General features: G+C 46.5%; 12 non-coding genes across 12 annotated transcripts; all 12 read right to left on the bottom strand.

Moving 5' to 3' along the window:
- Nucleotides 1-6,024: 6,024 nt before the first annotated feature.
- On the bottom strand, nucleotides 6,025-6,165 carry LOC141168084 (U4 spliceosomal RNA). Its single transcript, XR_012251837.1, has one exon. It is a non-coding gene; the product is annotated as a U4 spliceosomal RNA (small nuclear RNA).
- A 280-nt stretch (nucleotides 6,166-6,445) lies between these two features.
- On the bottom strand, nucleotides 6,446-6,586 carry LOC141167711 (U4 spliceosomal RNA). The gene has a single exon (XR_012251503.1). It is a non-coding gene; the product is annotated as a U4 spliceosomal RNA (small nuclear RNA).
- Nucleotides 6,587-6,860: 274 nt separating this feature from the next.
- On the bottom strand, nucleotides 6,861-7,001 carry LOC141167797 (U4 spliceosomal RNA). Its single transcript, XR_012251587.1, has one exon. It is a non-coding gene; the product is annotated as a U4 spliceosomal RNA (small nuclear RNA).
- Nucleotides 7,002-7,281: 280 nt separating this feature from the next.
- LOC141168120 (U4 spliceosomal RNA) lies at nucleotides 7,282-7,422 on the bottom strand. The gene has a single exon (XR_012251871.1). It is a non-coding gene; the product is annotated as a U4 spliceosomal RNA (small nuclear RNA).
- Nucleotides 7,423-7,702: 280 nt separating this feature from the next.
- LOC141167843 (U4 spliceosomal RNA) lies at nucleotides 7,703-7,843 on the bottom strand. The gene has a single exon (XR_012251630.1). It is a non-coding gene; the product is annotated as a U4 spliceosomal RNA (small nuclear RNA).
- A 280-nt stretch (nucleotides 7,844-8,123) lies between these two features.
- LOC141167958 (U4 spliceosomal RNA) lies at nucleotides 8,124-8,264 on the bottom strand. The gene has a single exon (XR_012251738.1). It is a non-coding gene; the product is annotated as a U4 spliceosomal RNA (small nuclear RNA).
- A 280-nt stretch (nucleotides 8,265-8,544) lies between these two features.
- On the bottom strand, nucleotides 8,545-8,685 carry LOC141167639 (U4 spliceosomal RNA). Its single transcript, XR_012251433.1, has one exon. It is a non-coding gene; the product is annotated as a U4 spliceosomal RNA (small nuclear RNA).
- A 280-nt stretch (nucleotides 8,686-8,965) lies between these two features.
- LOC141167804 (U4 spliceosomal RNA) lies at nucleotides 8,966-9,106 on the bottom strand. Its single transcript, XR_012251593.1, has one exon. It is a non-coding gene; the product is annotated as a U4 spliceosomal RNA (small nuclear RNA).
- Nucleotides 9,107-9,387: 281 nt separating this feature from the next.
- On the bottom strand, nucleotides 9,388-9,528 carry LOC141167955 (U4 spliceosomal RNA). The gene has a single exon (XR_012251735.1). It is a non-coding gene; the product is annotated as a U4 spliceosomal RNA (small nuclear RNA).
- A 2,224-nt stretch (nucleotides 9,529-11,752) lies between these two features.
- On the bottom strand, nucleotides 11,753-11,900 carry LOC141168020 (U4 spliceosomal RNA). The gene has a single exon (XR_012251777.1). It is a non-coding gene; the product is annotated as a U4 spliceosomal RNA (small nuclear RNA).
- A 4,290-nt stretch (nucleotides 11,901-16,190) lies between these two features.
- Nucleotides 16,191-16,331, bottom strand: LOC141167831 (U4 spliceosomal RNA). The gene has a single exon (XR_012251619.1). It is a non-coding gene; the product is annotated as a U4 spliceosomal RNA (small nuclear RNA).
- Nucleotides 16,332-16,611: 280 nt separating this feature from the next.
- LOC141168506 (U4 spliceosomal RNA) lies at nucleotides 16,612-16,752 on the bottom strand. Its single transcript, XR_012252241.1, has one exon. It is a non-coding gene; the product is annotated as a U4 spliceosomal RNA (small nuclear RNA).
- Nucleotides 16,753-18,424: the final 1,672 nt, after the last annotated feature.

Raw genomic sequence — 18,424 nt, 5'->3', positions numbered from 1 at the left:
CTCCTGTACTTTCCGATACTGCTGCTGCCATTCTGTATCCCAGTCTGCCTCTGGCGAGGTGTCCTCAGGCGTCAGGACTCCCATATCCAGGTCAATAGGCAGCTTACCAGGTCTTGCTCTCATTAGGTAAGCTGGGGTACAGTTGGTGGAACCTACAGGGATGTGGTTATACAGGTCCACCAGATCGGGCAGTATCTCAGGCCACAGACTGCGTTCTTCCAGGGGCAATGTTTTTAGCAGATCTATCACCACCTGGTTCATCTTCTCGCAGAGTCCATTGGTTTGAGGGTGATAGGGTGTTGTTCTTATCTTCTTGCAGCCATACAGGTTGCAGAACTCCTGGAAGACCTCTGCTTCGAAGGCTGGTCCTTGGTCTGTCAACACTTGGTCCGGGTACCCGTGTGGACGGCAGAATTGCTGCTGGAAGGCTCTAGCTGCTGTTTGAGCCGTTAAGTCCTTGACCGGCACCACCACCAGGAACCGGGAGTAATGATCTACGAATGTGATGGCGTACACATACCCAGATCTGCTTGGAGCCAGTTTCACATTGTCCAGGGCTACTAGTTCCAGTGGCTTTCTGGTGATGATGGGCTGCAGGGGAGTCTTCTGGCTGGCACGGTCTTTTCTTCTCAGGTGGCACGGGCCACAGTCTCTGCACCACCTCTCGATGGCTCCTCTCATGCCTACCCAGTAGAACCGTTCACGCAACAAGAACTCCAGCTTTTTCCATCCGAAATGCCCTGCTCCGTTGTGGTATGCCTTCAGAACCATAGCCGCGTCTCGTCTTGGGACCACTACCTGCCAGGTTAACTCATGTGTTCGAGAGTTAACCATTCTCCGGCACAGCTTCTCCCTGTAGAGGAACAGCTTACTTTTCTCCTTCCACAGTTGCTTGGTCTCCTCTGGAGCATCTGGGTCAAGATGGGCATCGGCCTGGGTCAGCATTTCCTTCACCAAATGGACTGCGGGATCACTGTCTTGCGTCTCCGCCCAGTTGTAGTGGGGCAAGGGATTGAACGTCTCGGAGCGCATGTCCTTCACACGGTGGGAATACAGGGTAATCCCATGATGGTGGAACGCAGGGAGCTCAACTTCTTAAAGATCTTCTGGATCTTCCCCTACGTCCGGTAAGTTCGGCATTCTTGACAGGGCTTCCGCGTTGGCATTTGAGCGTCCTGCCCGGTATTTGATTGTGAATTCAAAGTTGGACAGGCGGGCCATCCATCTCTCTTCCAGGGCACCGAGCCTTGCAGTGTCCAGGTGTGTCAACGGGTTGTTATCCGTGTACACGGTGAATTTGGAGGAGGCAAGGTAATGCTTGAAACGTTCGGTCACTGCCCACACTACTGCCAGGAACTCCAGCTTGAATGAGCTATAATTCTCAGGGTTCCTCTCCATGGGCCGTAGCTTTCGGCTGGCGTAAGCGATTACCCGTTCTTTCCCTTGCTGGATCTGGGACAGTACGGCTCCTAGCCCGATGTTGCTTGCGTCCGTGTGGAGGATAAAGGGCTGGCTGTAGTCTGGATATGCCAGGATTTCATCCCCCGTGAGGGCCATCTCAGCTGGCAGAAGGACTCCTCTTCCAGCTTTTCCCACCTGAAGGGCGGCTTCTGGTTTTTGGATTTCCGAGATTGACCTATCAGGAGGTCCTGCATAGGGCTGCCATTTTGGTGAAACCGGGAATGAATCTTCGGTAGTAGCCTACCAACCCGAGGAACTGCCGCACTTCCTTTATGCTGGAGTGTCTTGGCCAGTCCTTAATCACGGTGATCTTATCAGGGTCGGGAGCCACTCCGTCAGCACTCACCACGTGTCCCAGGTACTGCACCTTTGGTTTCAGGAGGTGACACTTGGAGGGTTTCACCTTTAGGCCGTAGTTTGCCAGAGCTTCAAACACTTCTGCCAGGTGTTTCAGGTGGTCCTCGTAGGTCTTGGAATAGACGATGACATCGTCCAGGTATAACAGGACCGTCTTGAAATTCCGGTGTCCCAGACAGCATTCCATCAACCATTGGAAGGTTCCTGGTGCGTTGCAGAGCCCGAACGGCATACAGTTAAATTCGCTGAGACCCATCGGGGTGGTGAATGCGGTCTTCTCCCGGTCCGCCTCTGCTACAGGAACCTGCCAGTACCCGCTAGTGAGATCCAAAGTAGAGAAGAAGTTAGCAGATTTTAATGCAGCTAAGGACTCTTCTATGCTTGGTAAAGGCGACGCATCTTTGTGTGTGATACGGTTGACCTTCCTGTAGTCTACACACATTCTCATGGTGTTGTCTTTCTTTTTCACTAAGACTAGTGGAGCTGCCCAGGGGCTACAGCTGTCCCTGATTACCCCAGCCTCCTTCATGTCTCTAAGCATCCCCTTGGCGTGTTGGTAGTGTGCCGGGGGTACGGGTCGGTATCTCTCCTTTATGGGAGGATGGCCTCCCGTGGGGATGTGATGTTCTACCCCCTTTACTCGCCCGAAGTCCAGCGGGTGTTTACTAAACACTCTCTCGTACTCTTGAACCACCCGATAGACTCCCTGTTTTTGGTGTGAGGGAGTGGAGTCAGTACCCAAATGTAGTTGCTGACACCAGTCCTCCATTGGTTTCTTAGAGCCGTTACCTTCCTCTGGTTGAGATGGAGGCAAGGGTTCCATGGCCTGTACAGAATTCTGGTTTATGGTGAACAATTTGGCTAGCGTGGCATACCGGGGCAGGTATACTTCTCTCTCCCCGATATTTATGATGTGAACGGGCTCCCTCCCATGGCGTACATCGACCACCCCCCGTGCTGTCAAAATGGTGGGCCTACTGTCTGAGTAGACGGGTTCTACCATTGCTTGGTAGTCTCTACCTCTTAGACCAATAGCTGCCCAGCACCAAATCATCATCTCACTTTTTGGGGGCATGGCAATAGGGAACGGGTCACACATTCTCACGCTACCTATCTCACCACCAGATAGTTCCACCTGTTGCCGCTTCATCAGTGCCCGGATCTCTTTTTGGAGCACACGCTGCTGGCCGGACCTGGCGTTCTTGGCAACCTGCTGTAAAATGAGAATCACCTCTGCAAGACAATTTTCAATCACATTAGTTCCCAAGGTTATTCTAGGGTGACTCTCATGACGGTCTATGTCCACTATAATCAGTCCTTGTGCCGCCAGTTCGACTTTACCGATCTTAATGGTCACCTCCTTGAATCCCACCTGCGGCACGGGCTGACCATTGCTGCCGATGATACTCAGGTCGTCATCTGGGTAGCGGGTTATGTCCGAGTCATTCCAGTACTGCTTAAAGAGCACGTACGGGATGGTGGTCACCTGTGACACAGTGTCTAGTAGGGCACTCATAGGAATGCCATCCAGTACCACAGGCAAGATTGGACGTCCCCGTACGTATTTATCACGCCAGTTTGATGGGCCTGATGGTCTTATGCCTGGGGGTTGGCCCTCTACCCCAGGTTGTGCCCGTTTAAATGACAGTACCTTGCCACATGTCCGGGTTGATTGCAGCGGCGGCAGATGGGTCGTCCGTCCTCGTTGTATCTGTCGCTGGGTCTTCCTCTGGCCGGTGGGGTCCTCCTCAGTCGGCGCCACGGGACGTCCTCCGGTCCGGATGCCAGCTGGATCTTCCCTGGAGAAGAGACCTGTAAAGACTGCACAGTTCTGGTTAGCGCGGCAACGCTCTTAGTCAGCTCTTGGACCTGATGGTGCAGGTCTGTAGCCGGGTCACTGTTTAAAGCCTGCGCATCAGCTCCCACAGGCCCTGCAGACAAGGGCGCCGTCTCCTGGTGGTAAGTGATAGCAGGGTGCCTGTGGGTCACAGCGCCACCTGGTGCCGGTTCTCGGAGCACCCGGATGGCTCTGTCCTTGAACTGTGCAAAGTCCAGGTCAGGGTCCTGTAAGGCCATTGCCCGCAACTGGGTTCGGTGGGCATTGCACAGTAGACCCTCAATAAATTGTTCAGTCAACAGCTTATCTTCATTTCCCACGCTGTCAGGGTCTGCCTGCTTAATGGCACTCAGGGCCTCTTGTAGGTTTAGAGCATAGTCTCTTATACTTTCATGTGCCCGATGTTTGCACCCGTAAAATCTGAGCTTTATTTTTGCTGAGGTACGGGTATCAAATGTGTCTTTCAGCCGGGCTAGTATCTCTCTGACAGTCCTCTTCCTCCCAGGTGACCAGGACTTTACCTCCCTTTGGGCTGCCCCGATTAACTGGGCCACCAAGATGCTCACTTTTTGCTCTTCTGTGAGGGGGTATACCTGGAAGAGGCTATCAAGTCTTTCTCTAAAGTCATTTAGAGTATGTGACACCCCTGAGTACTGGGGTAGCCAGGTTGCCCCCTGGATATAGGGCATGGTGAAGAGCATGACCGCAGCAGCGGTTGCGCTGGTGGTGGCTGTGGCAGTGGAGCTCCCCTCGGTATCCGGCATCCTCCTCCCCCCTAGTGGACCGTGGCCTACCTTGCGATGCTCTTCTTCCGTAGGCCGCGATCGTCGGGGTTGAGGACATGGCGTCGCGCTCCGATGACGGCAGCGTCGGTCTTCCTCCCTTCCAGGACCTTGCGCAGCGTCACTGTGTGGGGCGGAGCGTGGGGCGGAGCTTCGGATCTCGCGCGCTTTCGGCATCCACGCCCCTCTTCTTCCTGCTCGGCGTCCCGAAGATGGCGTCAGAAGGCGGGAAGCAGCTGCGGATGGCGGGAAGAAGGCAGAAGACGGCGGGAAACGGTCCAAGATGGCGTCTGATGGCGGGAAACGGCTCCGGATGGCGGGAAACGACTCCTGACGGCGGGAAACTTCACCACAGGTAAGTGCAAAAGTCTTTTTCAGGCACACAGTACCCGGTGGTTGAGGGCACGAAATCCTGCCGACTACGCCAAAGTTGACGCGCCCCTGGGCCTGTGCTGTGCAGGGGATACCCGGAGCCGGATCGCTGGTGGGATGCTGGGGGTTGTAGTCTCAGTGTGGCGGCGACCCGGTCCGTGGCTCAGGGTGGTCAAACCAGTGGCATTCTTAGGTAATAACAATGTCCGACTACGCCACCCATGGATTGCGGTCAGTAGGGACCGCCGCTGCGCTGCAGACCGCTGAGGCTGATATTGTTTGCGCAGCTGAGTATGGGATAACTCCCCACGGGAGAAGTATTGCCTCAGGGCAGCTAATGTGAGAGATGATGGGAGTGATGGTGTGAGTGTCCCAGTGCTAATGGTGCTGGTGCGGCAAGGAATCACAGAGACGTGTGGTGCAGTTCAGGGTCTTTACTGATGGTACAAGGCACACCCTCCCGGTAGTTCTGGCTAGTATAAGGGGCCTGGTCAGTCTGTGAGCATGCAGGAGTTCCCCTTGCCAGATGGAGTTGTAGGCCTCCCCGTTTATCTGCACTCTTCCTGGCTACCTTGCTGTCAGCGGTTACAAGTAGCCCACGTCACTGAGTATACCGTGTGGTGCTCACCCGTATGGCTGGTGACTTGGGGCCTTCTGTTAGCCTCCGCTCCTGGATGGCGGCGCTGGTCCCTTCTTTGTGACTGAGCCTCCGGGCTTCTATGGCCAGAGGACCTGGAATCCCCTTCTGGCTGGTTTCTGCTGCTGGGTATATATCAGTCCCCACAGCCTCGGACTCCTGTGTCCGGTTTTTAGTGTCCTCAGCCAGGGCGACCTATATCTCTGCTCACAGCCCCTGGCCTTCAGCTGCTGCTCCTACAGAGCTCCTGATGTATCTTTCCCTGTCTGTACCTTCACTCTAGGCTCTGACTGACCTAATCCCGCCCCAGACCCAGTTTATAAGGGCAGATTCCTCCGCTCCCAGGTCTGGGCGGGCCGTGTTGCATGCTTAGGGCTCCTGACCAGAGAAACCTCCCACTTGCTCCCAGACTTATCTCTATTACTGTGGTAACCAGACCCCTGGGGTGACACACAGGCAGATCAGCTCGATCTCTCCTGTTCCAAACGAAAAAAATCAATACGATGCTGTGGGGCGCAAGACTTCCTTTCCCCACTGGGAGGAGCTAACACTCTGTCATTTGCATACCATGAATTAAGTCTCCTGAGAGACCAACAAAAATTGCCTATGCTGACTGTATTTCAAGTCATCATGGCGGGATATTGGGAAAAGTTTTCAATTAACAATAATCACGCCTCGGTTAAACCTCATGGGCTACGATACTGCCACTGCGCAAAGTTAAAGTAACTCAGGAGACCAAGAAATCCCAACATCCAGGAAGAGCTTGTTTAAGCCATGGTTAGTTCCAAATGACCACTGCCCTTCCTCCGCTGCCGCAAAGCATCCTAGTAGTTGCAGTCTGAGGGATCAGGGAAGAGGTTATTTTTGAACATTGCAGGCAGATCATCTAGCTCTCTCCTGTTCCAAGCGAAAATCATCAATACGATGCTGTAGTGTGCAAGAATTCCTTTCCCAATTGGGAGGAGCTAACACTCTGTCATTTGCATACCATGGATTAAGTCTCCTGAGAAACCAACAAAAATTGCCGAAGATGTCTATATTTCAAATCATCATGGCGAGCTATTGGGAAAAATTTTCAATTAGCAATAATCACGCCTCGGTTAAACCTCATGGGCTACGATACTTCCACTGCGTAAAGTAACTCAGGTGACCAAGAAATCCCCACTTCCAGGAAGAGCTCGTTTAAGCCATGGTGAGTTCCAAATGACCACTGCCCTTACCCCGCTGCCGCAAAGCATCCTGGGAGTTGCAGTCTGAGGGCTCAGGGAATAGGTCATTTTTGGCAATTGCGGGCAGATCAGCTCGATCTCTCCTGCTCCAAGCAAAAACCATCAATACAATGCTGTGTGGAACAACATTTCCTTTCCCCACTGGGAGGAGCTAACACTCTGTTATTTGCATACCATGGATTAAGTCCCTTGAGAGACCAACAAAAAGTGCTTATACTGACTGTATTTCAAGTCATCATGGCGGGGTATTGGGTAAAGTTTTCAATTAGCAATAATCATGCCTCAGTTAAACCTCATGGGCTACGATACAGCCACTGCGCAATGTTAAAGTAACTCATGTGACCAAGAAATCCCCACTTCCAGGAAGAGCTTGTTTAAGCCATGGTGAGTTCCAAGTGACCACTGCCCTTCCACCGCTGCCGCAAAGCATCCTGGTAGTTGCAGTCTGAGGGCTCAGGGAAGAGGTCATTTTTGGCCATTGCGGGCAGATCAGCTCGCTCTCTCCTGCTGCAAGCGAAAACCATCAATACAATGCTGTGCGGAAAAACATTTCCTTTCCCTACTGGGAGGAGCTAACACTCAGTCCTTTGCTTATTATGGATTAAGTCTCCTGAGAGACCAACAAAAATTGCCGATGCTGACAGTATTTCAAGTCATCATGGCGTGATATGGGGAAAAGTTTTCAATTAGCAATAATCACGCCTCGGTTAAACCTCATGGGCTACGATACTACCACTGCGCAAAGTTAAAGTAACTCTGGTGGCCAAGAAATCCCTACTTCCAGGAAGAGCTCGTTTAAGCCATGGTGACTTCGAAATGACCACTGCCCTTCCCCCACTACCGCAAGGCATCCTGGCAGTTACAGTCTGAGGGCTCAGGGAAGAGGTCATTTTTAGCCATTGCGGGCAAATCAGCTAGCTCTCTCCTGCTCCAAGCGAAAACCATCAATACGATGCAGTGCGGAACAACATTTCCTTTCCCCACTGGGAGGAGCTAACACTCTGTCATTTGCATACCATGGATTAAGTCTCCTGAGAGACCAACAAAAATTGCCGATGGTGACTGTATTTCAAGTCATCATGGCGGAGCATTGGGAAAAGTTTGCAGTTAGCAATAATCACGCCTCAGTTAAACCCCATGGGCTACGATACTGCCACAGCGCAAAGTTAAAGTAACTCAGGTGACCAAGAAATCCCAGCTTCCAGGAAGAGTTTGTTTAAGTCATGGTGAGTTCGTAATGACCACTGCCCTTCCTCCGCTGCCGCAAAGCATCCTGGGAGTTGCAGTCTGAGGTCTCAGGGAAGATGTCATTTTTGGACATTGCAGGCAGATCATCTAGCTCTCTCCTGTTCCAAGTGAAAATCATCAATACGATGCTGTGGGGCACAAGATTTCCTTTCCCAATTGGGAGAAGCTAACACTCTGTCACTTGCATACCATGGATTAAGTCTTCTGAGAGACCAGCAAAAATTGCCTATACTGACTGTATTTCAAATCATCATGCCGGGATATTGGAAAAAGTGTTCAATTAGCAATAATCATGCCTCAGTTAAACCTCATAGGCTACAATACTGCCACTGCGCACATTTAAATTAACTCAGGTGACCAAGAAATCCCCACTTCCAGGAACAGTTCGTTTAAGCCATGGTGAGTTCCAAATGACCACTGCCCTTCCTCCGCTGCCGCAAAGCATCCTGGGAGTTACAGTCTGAGTGTTCAGAGACGAGGTCATTTTTGGCCATTGCAGGCAGATCAGCTCGATCTCTCCTGCTCAAAGCGAAAATTATCAATACGATGCTGTGGGGCGCAAGATTTCCTTTCCCAATTGGGAGGAGCTAACACTCTGTCATTTGCATACCATGGATTAAGTCTCCTGAGAAACTAACAAAAATTACCGATTATGTCTGTATTTCAAGTCATCATGGCGGGCTATTGGGAAAAGATTTCAATTAGCAATAATCACGCCTCGGTTAAACCTCAAGGGCTACGATACTGCCACTGCGCAAAGTTAAAGTAACTCAGGTGACCAAGAAATCCCCACTTCCAGGAAGAGCTCGTTTAAGCCATGGTGAGTACCAAATGACCACTGCCCTTCCCCCGCTGCCGCAAGGCATCCTGGCATTTGCAGTCTGAGGGCTCAGGGAAGTTGTCATTTTTGGCCATTGCGGGCAGATCAGCTCGATCTATCCTGCTCCAAGCAAAAACCATCAATACTATGCAGTGTGGCACAACATTTCCTTTCCCAATTGGGAGGAGCTAACACTCTGTCATTTGCATACCATGGATTAAGTCTCCTGAGAGACCAACAAAAATTGCAGATGCTGACTGTATTTCAAGTTATCATGGCAGGGGATTGGGAAAAGTTTTCAATTAGCAATAGTCACGCCTCGGTTAAACCTCATGGGCTACGATACTGCCACTGCGCAAAATTAAAGTAACTCAGGTGACCAAGAAATCCCATCTTCCAGGAAGAGTTTGTTTAAGCCATGGTGAGTTCCAAATGACCACTGCCCTTCCTCCGCTGCCGTAAAGCATCCTGGGAGTTGCAGTCTGAGGGCTCAGGGAAGAGGTCATTTTTGGACATTGCAGGCAGATCATCTAGCTCTCTCCTGTTCCAAGCAAAAATCATCAATACGATGCTGTGGGGCGCAAGATTTCCTTTCCCCAATTGGGAGGAGCTAACACTCTGTCATTTGCATACCATGGATTAAGTCTCCTGAGAGACCAACAAAAATTGCCGATGCTGACTGTATTTCAAGTCATCATGGTGGGATATTGGGAAAAGTATTCAATTAGCAATAATCACGCCTCGGTTAAATCTCATGGGCTACGATCCTGCCACTACCAGTAGATAGACCAAGATTTATAACTGACTATCATGGCCAATTTGGTCGTATGAGGGAATGTTTGACTAAAGCTTGGCCTATCCTCCTGACTGATCCTGTTTTGTGTAAAATTCTTCCAGATCGTCCATCCATTGCTGTGCGCCGCTCTAAAAATCTTCGTGACTGTCTGGTACACAGCCATTATCAATTTCAATCTGGGACTGCTACTATTTTTGGTGCTTCTAGTCCTGAGTGTGGAAGTTTTCCATGCGGCCGTTGTGTCGCCTGTCCGAATATCGAATGTACTAATACCTTTTCTAATGCTGCGGGTACAGTGACTTATGTCATTGGAAGTCGTATTACATGTACCTCACGGTTCATTATCTACTATGCCACATGTACTTGTGGACTAATCTATGTGGGTCTAACTACACGGCAACTTAAAGTAAGAGTTAGGGAACATGTGTTGGGGATTTCGGCGGCAGTCGACTGTATGGATCCCTCCACACTCAGGACGATATCACGACATTTCAAACTCTGCCATAACTGTGATAGTTCACTACTGAGGGTGAGGGGGATTGACGCCTTGAGGATTGGTATTCGTGGAGGTAGACTTAGTCAACGTCTAGCTCAACTAGAATCCAGATGGATCTGGAAATTGGGCACTGTACACCCGCATGGGCTGAATGAGAGTCTCAGTTTCACTCCGTTTCTTTGATATTCCCTCTACCTTGTACATATCATTTGTATATTTATGTTTTTTATTTATTCTATTTTTATTATATATTATTTCCAGTTCATCCATCATTTTGGTCTGTGAACTTTTCCTTTCGTGGGTTGTGTCCGTACTATATTCGTTCTACTATCGATAAGTGCTTGTGGAGGAGAAGAAGGATACATGACATTGTCGTACAGCAGTCGCCAAGGCCTATATATCTTGTTTTTATATTGTGAACTTTGTCTAAATGAATTATTGCATCTTGTATCATTCCCATCCTTTAGGTGATTATGTATTGTGATGTGTGTGGTTGGGTCCTCTATATGTGTGGTTATTGTTTCTACCTGCTGGATAACATTGTTATTGTAATTTATTGACATTGCATTACTGTGATCATGCACCTTGTACTAATATATAATGCTATTTTGTTCATTATGATTATGTATTTTTGATAGGTATTTTATACAGTGATGATGTGCCAATGTCGGGAGCAATTTGACACATGTGGTGAGGCCCATGGTATGCGTAAAATTGTCCCTATATTGATATATATTGCGATGCATATAAGTATTCCTTTTGATGGGAGATCTTTACATTATGCTCTACCACTGGATGAATGTGGTTAATCCTACAATTGGATACCTTAACACATATATCCTTATTTACTATCCCTGGGATACTGTGGCAATATTTAGATGGACCTCTAGTTAGGCTTGAGAATGTTTTACTTAAGGTGCGGTACCCAGGACAGGTACGAGCAGGCGCTCTCGGTTGCTGAGGTTGGCTCGCGCTGTCGGGCGTCTCTATGCTAGGACCTGCGGGATCACGTGGGCCCGCGTGACTTATGGGAGGTCCTTCGCATGACGCCGGCATCGCGGGTTGCCGAGGCAGCGGAGACGCCGGGCGCGTCATTTGATGTCCGCCCACACCCTCCTATTGGCCAGAGATAGCTTTTTAAAGACACACCCCCGGTTTGCAACCACGCCCCCTGAAGAAGGTAACGCCGAAACGCGCGTCGGGGTGGACGCGCGGTCCACATGTGAGCATTCCTGCCGCCAGTCTTCTGTCCAGGTAGTCCTTACTTCTATATTATATGGTTACTGACATGGGTATCTTGTTTACAGTTGGGCAGCACTAGCTGACCACCAATGATACACTACTTGGACTTATACAGTAGAGATCTGCTGATCAGGAGCACTAGTGTTTATACTATATTTTGGTGGGTGTTTCACATGTGGACTTCTGTGTCCATTGAGCATGATGGTATTTTAAGATATTTTTTGTTATGTACGTTGTGCACTGTTTCTGCCATACTATGAGATGTATTCTTTTTATATCATATATTCAATAAAAGCTAGATTTTATGATTAACTACCTGCTGTGTAGCTTTGATCATATTTTTTCCTTCGTTGTATATGATCCTGCCACTACGCAAAGTTAAAGTAACTCAGGTGACCAAGAAATCCCCACTTCCAGGAAGAGCTCGTTTACGCCATGGTGAGTTCCAAATGACCACTGCCCTTCCCCCCGCTGCCGCAAAGCATCCTGGGAGTTGCAGTAGCAAAAATTGCCTATACTGACTGTATTTCAAGTCATCATGGCGGGATATTGGAAAAAGTTTTCAATTAGCAATAATCACACCTCGGTTACTTTTTTTTTTTTTAAAACCTTCAGATTTGGATTAAAAAAACTAGTAAAACTTTGTTACTAATTCATACTTAATTTCAGCATACTTAGCATTCTGAAATAGTTTCATCCGACATCATCATCAGGCTAATTTATTTCGGACAAATAAAAAAACAAAAACCAAACAACAGAACATTACTTACAATATTTAGCCCATCACCCATTAAACCTCCACTATTCCCCAGTCCTACACCTTTTCCACATGCCTCCATTTCAAGAACTTCCACACACCTTCAGCCTCATTTTCCCCAAATCTTTTCTTATCCAACAAATACACAGTACACAATTTATCCAATATCATCCTCAGACATCCATCCACAGTCACAGTTCTCTTTTTAAATACATACAGATTCCTGACATCCCACAATACTTCTTTAATGACAGCTAGCATAATAAATAAAATCCTTTGACTTTTCATACTCACTGCACCCAATCCAAACATTACAAACCCAAAAGACAAGTTATTTAAACCAATTAACTCTTTAAATAACGGACTCATTCCCTTCCACACATCTCGAGCCACTCTACAATTCCAGAACAGATGCACAATACTCTCACTTCCCTGACACATATCTCTAGGACATACATCACTTCTTCTTATACCGCGATCTTTGGAAAATTCCCTAACTGGTAGTGCCCCATGCATACTCTGCCATCCAATCTCTCTCTGTCTATTAGTTATTCCATCCGTCGTCATACTTTTCCACACTTTCCCAACATCCTTACTACTCACCATATTAATATTGCATTGTAGCTCTTTCTCACCAATAATATTTAACACGCTCTTCTTATTTTTCCAGACTTCTTTCCCCACACTCTCTAGATCAAACTTTTTCACAAAATTTTCAATGAAACAATACCACTTAGGACACACAAATGCACATGGTCTCCTCAAATCCCTATCAGTCCATCCTAATCTACATAACATATTTCCACCCAAAAACCTCAACATACATGCAAATTTCCATTCACCTCCCAGCACTCTTTTTGCTGCAAAAAGAACATTAACACCCAAATACAACTCAACATTTGGAAAATTCATTCCTCCTTTCCTCCAATCTTTCATCACTATCTCACTTTTCACTCTCTATATTTTTGTTCCCCAGAAAAAAAAAAAGATCCTATTCAATCTTCTCAGAACCAAATATCCAGGAGGAAATACTAACGCAACATACAAGAACATTGGCAAAATCACACTTTTAATTCTTAAAATCTTACCCACAAAAGACAGCTCTCTCAATTTCCAAAAATTTAACTTTTTCATCACTCTCTTACCTACATCCTCCCAACTTTCTCTCCCGTCTAAACTTTCATCCAATTTCACCCCTAGCACTTTCACTGCACCATATACTCTCTCAATACCCAAGTCTTCATGTATTGTCACATCACCAAAACACTTCCACACACTTTTACCCCAATTTACCCTAAAAGCGGATGCCCCACAAAATAAGGAGACTAACAATTTTGCCCTTCTTAACGCACACACTGACTCACAAACCACGCATACATCAACAATATATGCTAATACTTTCACCTCTTTTCCACCACTTCCAGGCACTTTTACACCCCTTATACATTTATCTCTCCTAATCAACTCCAATAAAGGTTCCATTACACAAATGAACACAATAGGTGACAGTGGGCAACCTTGCCTCACACCTGAGCACACCCTCACTTCTTCACTGAGCCATCCATTTATCAGAAACTTACTATATGCATCTTTATACAACATCCTTATCACATTCACAAAATCACCAGGGAATCCCATTTTTACTAACACTCTGAACAAAAAACCATGCGACACTCTATCAAACGCCTTTTCAAAATCAATTGACAATATACTCACATCTTGCTTTCTATCCATACAATCCCACAGTACATCTCTTAACAAACACAAGTTCTCACTTATCCTCCTTCCAGGTACACCACACACTTGCTCTTCTCCAATCACTTGATTTATTACCTCTCTCATCCTATTTGCAACTAATTTTGCAAAGATCTTATAGTCCACATTTAAAAGTGTAATTGGCCTCCAATTTTTGACCTCTTTCTCATCACCATTCTTATGAATTAAAACAACCACACCACTTTTCATACTTTCAGCCGTTCTACTATTTTCCCACATAAACTTATACACTTCAACTAAATCACGCCCTATAATATCCCACATGCTTCTAAAAAACTCAGCCGGCAAACCATCCTCACCTGGAGTCTTGTTTAAAGCCATACTAACCATCACACGCTTCACCTCTTCCTCAATTAAGTCCTTCATCAGTTCAGGCAAATCATTCTCCAACACTTTTCCCTCAATACAAGCAAGCAAATCATCCTCAAGGTCTCTATCACATTTTTTCCCTGCATACAAATCCTTATAGAAATCTTCCACCACACCCAAAACATTTTTCCCTTTCACAACTCTTCCATCCTTATCGTTTGCTCTCACAAATTTCTCCTTTCGTCCCACCACCTTTTTGAAAAAAAATCTAGAACATTTTTCATCCTTTTCAAGCTTGTCCATTTTGGCCTGATATATTATTTCTTTGCCTCTTCCAATCAAACATTCACTGCACTTCTTCTTTGCTTCTTCAATTTCCACATCCACCTTCCAACCATTTTTTTTCACATTTTTAAGAAATACTAACCTCTTATTCAGCCATTCATACTTTCTCCTCTTTCTAGCAGCCCGTTTATATCCTTCTTTCCTAAAAAACATACACGTTTGCTTTTTAATCCAATCCCACCACTCCAACACACTGTCAAACACCCTTTTCTTATCACACCATTCTCTATATTTTCTTACATACATATTATACAATCCCTTATCTTCCAACAAACTCACATTTAATTTCCATATACCTCTCCCACTCACACAATTCTCATCCAAAACCAATTCACATTTCACACACTCATGGTCCGAATACATCACCTTATTTTGAATAAATTTCTTGCCAACCAAACCTTTCGATACAAAACACATGTCAATCCTTGAACTATACCTTCCACACTCAGAATGATATGTTTCAGGTGGCGGGTTTACTCCACCCTGTTTTGCCAGATCTTGCAGTTTAAAATCCAGGAGCATTGATTTAAGAACATTCCCAGAAGCATCCACACTATCACCATCAATCACACAATTAAAGTCCCCCACCCAAACAACCGGATCCCTCCCAGGCAAATACAATTTAATTTTCTCAAACAGTTCTATTCTCTCATTCCTCTTAGTTGATGCATACACATTTATCAAGCGAAACTTTAACCCTTTCATTTTCACCACCACCATTATACACCTGCCAGCCTCTATCACCATATAACTACATATTTCAATATTTTTGTTTTTAAACAAAATGCCCACACCATCATTTCTATTTAAAGATGACATTGACCACACTGCTGGTCCATGTCTCCATTCCTCTTTCCTAATTTCATTATTTAACCCACATTCTTGTAGACATATAATATCTACACATGCCCCTGCAAGTTCTTCCAAAATTGCAGCCCTTCTGTTTCTGCTTGAAAACACACGGACATTTGATGATGCGATCACAAAGGACATGCCACTCTACTTATACAACAACCCTAAGGAGGATAAGGACACAAGTCACGGGGGGGCGGGAGGAGTTTCGCCGCCAGACCCAATATCCATCCCTTCCTCAAATAGCGTCTTAAACCTGCTCTTTGTCTCCACAAACGGCGACTCCAAAGTCTTAATTTTTTGCTTTTTCGCAGCTTTCCGAAAGGGACGAAAGGAATTCCCATCTCTTTCCTCGGTATCAACAGAGGAACTTGCCCCAGGTGATGACCACTCATCAATTACTAGGGACTCATCAGTTACTGGGCTGAGTGGATCTGCAATTGATCCCACCTCCTCCTGCACCTCACTTTTCTCAGCAACCAGACTTTCACTCTGCTCCTGCACAGCCTCCTGCTCCAATATCCTCCTAGCCTCCTCCACTTGCAGACGAACGGTGTTCCTGATGCCTGAACGGAATCTTGAACCACTGGCAAACATCTTGTCAAAAAGAAAAACTGTCGGTCCGACGACCACAGAAAGCAAAAAACGTTGTTTCCTTTAAAAGGAAACTACAAACCCTCCACCCAGCGGAGGCTATAAAACCCCACACTGGGCTGCAGGCCGAGAATGGTATCTCCCCTGCCAGGTAAGTATCTATTTTTTTTTTTTTTTAATTTTCCAAGCGAAAATCATCAATATGATGCTGAGGGGCACAAGATTTCCTTTCCCAATTGGGAGGAGCTAACACTCTGTCATTTGCATACCATGGATTAAGTCTCCTGAGAGACCAACAAAAATAGCCTATGCTGACTGTATTTCAAGTCATCATGGCGGGGTATTGGGAAAAGTTTTCAATTAGCAATAATCACACCTCGCTTAAACCTCATGGGCTACGATACTGCCACTGCGCACAGTGGAAGTAACTCAGGTGACCAAGAAATCTCAGCTTCCAGGAAGAGCTTGTTTAAGCCATGGTGAGTTCCAAATGACCACTGCCCTTCCTCCGCTGCCGTAAAGCATCTTGGGAGTTGCAGTCTGAGGGCTCAGGTAAGAGGTCATTTTTGGACATTGCAGGCAGATCATCTAGCTCTCTCCTGTTCCAAGCGAAAATCATCAATACGATGCTGTGGGGCACAAGATTTCCTTTCCCCACTGGGAGGAGCTAACACTCTGTCATTTGCATACCATGGATTAAGTCTCCTGAGAGACCAACAAAAATTGCCTATGCTGACTGTATTTCAAGTCATCATGGCATTGTATTAGGAAAAGTTTTCAACTAACAATAATCACGCCTCGGTTAAACCTCATGGGCTAAAATACTGCCACTGCGCAAAGTTAAAGTAACTCGTGACCAAGAAATCCCAGCTTCCAGGAAGAGCTTATTTAAGCCATGGTGAGTTCCAAATGACCACTGCCCTTCCTCCGCTGCCGCAAAGCATTCTGGGAGTTGCAGTCAGAGGGCTCAGGGAAGAGGTCATTTTTGGATATTGCAGGCAGAATATCTAGCTCTCTCCTGTTCCAAGCGAAAATCATCAATACGATGCTGTGGGGCGCAAGATTTCTTTTCCCCACTGGGAGGAGCTAACACGCTGTCATTTGCATACCATGGATTAAGACTCCTGAGAGACCAACAAAAATTGCCGATGCTGACTGTTAGTGTTGAGCGAACATGCTCGGCATTGCTCGGTACTCGCCCGAGCATCACGCTACTCGGGATGTTCGGCGAGCACCGAGCATTTCCGGGTTACTCGGGCGGGAGCTCGGGTCTCCGCCCTGCATGTTTGGCGCTCTTTACAGAGCCAATGAACATGCAGGGATTGCCAGCCAGTCACTGTAATGCCGCAGCCATGTTGTTTGTGGGCATTACAGTGATTGGCTGGCCGCACAGCGTCACCTTGAGTATTTAAAACCGGGCGCCGCCATCTTGGACACAGTCGCTCCGGATCAGACAGTGTAGGGACAGCGCTGCTGATTTAGGGAGAGATATATCCTGCAAAATAGTTAGTGTAGGGTCTGTAAAGGCTGCCAGATCAAACAAACAGTCCTTCTCAGGACTAATATCCATCCCAGGTATATCAGGCAGGCAGGCAGGCAGGCTGTATAGGAGACGCAGTGGTTATACCAGCAAACGCTGCATTACAGTCCTGTGTGCTGCTCCTGTTGCTGAAATTGCTGGACTTAGCTCCAGGTCCCGGGGGCCAGGAAAAATCCTTTTTTTTTTATCAAAATCCTCTTTTTTTTTTCCTCCTTCACAGTGTACAAATATCCATCTTATTAACCTTTTGGTGTCCGCCCCCCCCCCCCAAAAAAAAAAGTGTGCCTCTGATTTTTCAGACACAAATATATCTGTTGAAAATAGTCTGGTGTAGGCCAGAGAAACATAAGTGTGGTTTTGCAGTTCTATGGGCCATTTGTATCTAAAAAAAACAGTTTGAGTGTGTCGCTCACTGTTCAGCCGCAAATATATATATATTTTAAAAAGCCTGGTATACACCAGTAAATTATTACTGTGGTTTTGATGTTCCACGGTAAAACATCTCTATTATCCTGTTTTTGGCATTTTTTGCTGTAAAAAAAAAAAAAAATAGTGTCTCCCTGATTTTTCAGACACAAATATATCTGTTGAAAATAGTCTGGTGTAGGCCCGAGAAATACAAGTGTGGTTTTGCAGTTCCACGGTACAAACCTCTGTATTATCCACTTTTGGGCCATTTGTATGTAAAAAAAACAGTTTGAGTGTGTCGCTCACTGTTCAGCCACAAATATATATATATTTTAAAAAGCCTGGTATACACCAGTAAATTATTACTGTGGTTTTGATGTTCCACGGTAAAACATCCCTATTATCCTGTTTTTGGCATTTTTTGCTGTATAAAAATAATAATAGTGTCTCCCTGATTTTTCAGACACAAATATATCTGTTGAAAATAGTCTGGTGTAGGCCAAAGAGACAGAAGTGTGCTTTTGCTGTTCCACGGTAAAAAAATCTCTATTATCCTGCTTTTTGTA

The sequence above is a fragment of the Phyllobates terribilis genome, unplaced genomic scaffold (genome assembly GCF_046119375.1).
Source record: "Phyllobates terribilis strain yellow unplaced genomic scaffold, ASM4611937v1 Scaffold_11__3_contigs__length_659146591, whole genome shotgun sequence".
NCBI classification, from domain to species: domain Eukaryota; kingdom Metazoa; phylum Chordata; class Amphibia; order Anura; family Dendrobatidae; genus Phyllobates; species Phyllobates terribilis.
The sequence above is the reverse complement of the archived record's forward strand: the minus strand, read 5'-3'. Positions and strand labels throughout refer to the sequence as shown.